Below are 2,500 nucleotides of genomic sequence, written 5' to 3' on the forward strand. Positions count from 1 at the left end.
GCGCTAAATATAATTTTTGGATTTTAGCTTTTTAAAATGTACTCAAAACGGAATCATTATTTTGCTTGTTTTCCCTGTCTAGTCTTGTTAACTCTCTTTGCTTCCAGTGAAATTGTTACAATTTATTACTAAGACGTCTAGAATATAGATGCCTCTTATCTTATTTTTGAAAATTAGTACTAAGTACTAATCTACTGTATCTATAATATTCCTGGTTAATCTTTTCCTTCATTTTTATGGTTTTTAATCTGTCTGGTTCATTATTTGCTAAGTATCTGTGTGTCTATGATTCGCCTGATTCTCTTATCATTTTTTCGTTCTATAACATACACCAATAAGTACGAACATGGTTGTGTGGTTAAGACATTTGCTTCCCAATCACGTGGTTTTCAGTTCAGTCCCGTTACTTGGCATCTCGGGCAAGAATAATCTACTATAGCCCCCGGGCCGACCAAAGCCTTGTATGAAGGAAACTCAAAGAAGCTCGTCGTTTATATACATACCATACATATGTAGCTGGTAGGTGTTGTTACCACTTGTATTTGAGCTGATTGGATGACTGCTGGGTGTTGTATATGACTGCTGATGTTGGGAACTGACTGTTGGCTGGTATTTCTAGCGTCAGAGTTCAACAGTTGTACATAGAAGAAAATGACGAAATCCGTTGAGATGTTTACGAACAAACTTTATCTCTTATTGAGATAGTTCGGATGCTATTGTTCTTGATGTAATTGAAATAGTATTCTAAAAGTTACTGCTAGTCGTTGTGTTTCTGTGGATAATTCATTATACTAGCAAATCTACCCATCTACAATGGCGGCATAAAATGAGGGAGGAAGTGATATGCATTGAGAAATGTGTAAATGGACTTGATAGATTACTGGGTGATGTCTTAGAGAAATCACATTATTGTTGGTGGTACAGCTATATGACATGTGTTTGCGATTAAGTGATATGTGATAACGATTCACTTCTGAAATACCAGCCTCTGTATCATGAATGGTTATGTGGACCACTCCTAACGAAAGCCAGAGCTTCCTTCGACCACTACATAAAAAGTATTAAGAAAAAAAATGTTATTTAGATATACTTTTATTTTAGTTGTTTACACTATTTTACGCTTGTTTATACTCTTATACATTCAAAGTTCACAAATTTCCTTATTTAATTATGAATCATATTCTTTTCGATAATATCTATATGTTAAATTGAAATTACGACAAACGTAAATAAACAAACGAAGTTTGCTTTTAGAAGCGTTGAGATGTCTTTTAGAAGGTTAAAGAAGTGATTTTAAATTCTCAATCGCAGAATAATGCTAATAATATAACCTGAACAGGATAAACTACCCCTATTTTACAGAGAAAAGTGTAGGTGGCTAGCTGTGGACCCGAACTCACATCCCCGTCATTACATGTGACGATGCTTTGACCGATTAAGCTAAACTACCCACTACAAATTCCTCTGCAAATTAAGATATATAAATCTCGCTTTATGAGACGCTCTCATATGTTAGCTCGCCACCTACACTTTTCTCTGCAAAATGGAGGTAGTTTATTCTGTTCAGGCTATATTATTAGCATTATTCTGCGATTGAGAATTTAAAATCACTTCTTTAACTTTCTAATATCAATATGATTACAAAACTTCTGATCTCGAAAAAGTGTAAACAAGTAATGTTAAATCTCTGAGTGAGGTATAAACAGTAACTGCACGACAACGTGAAGTATATTTGCCATTTAAATGCGGCTAGACCCTAAGGGTGAATGTTACTCGTGCAGTTACTGTTTATACCTCGCTCAGTGATTTAACATTGCTTGTTTACACTTTTTAGAGATCGGTGAATTTTCGTCACTGGGAAAAGTATATATATATTTGCATTAGGACCCCTTCGCATCGAAGATCGGTGATTGTCGTACGCTGACGAAGGGTAAATACCCAGAAACTCGAGTCCGTGCGTATCACGTCAGATCAACGATGGAAATGATGACTTCCCTTTGCAAATACCGACAGGGCACATATGTGTGTCAATAGCCAGTTGGAGATGTTCTCCTGGGGCTAAAAGCAACAGTAACATTCACCCTTAGGGTTTAGCCGCATTTAAGTGGCAAATATACTTCATGTTATATATATATATATATATATATATATATATATACACAAAGTATGGGGATTTAGTTCACAGGTGATCTAAATGATTAGGTACGCTAGGTAAGTGCTGTAACGGATAACTGGGGCTCCAAAATTATACCCGAGACGGTAGTTATGGAGCCAATTGCAGATTTATGATGCAGTGGATATATAATTGTTAAACATTAAGGCAAGTCAAACATCTCAAATCATATACAATAGGAAGAAATTCAAAATCTTACAGCTGTTTCTGGGATATCCCTGAGTATGATATATTCCATCATCAGAGACAAATAGGGGGGAAAATATGGAAAATGAGAATGGTATATAGTAATAAGATGAATAGTAGATGTCTGGTTGTCTCAAAGTC

The sequence above is a fragment of the Octopus bimaculoides genome, chromosome 24, assembly GCF_046866305.1.
Source record: "Octopus bimaculoides isolate indiv1 chromosome 24, ASM4686630v1, whole genome shotgun sequence".
NCBI lineage: Eukaryota > Metazoa > Mollusca > Cephalopoda > Octopoda > Octopodidae > Octopus > Octopus bimaculoides.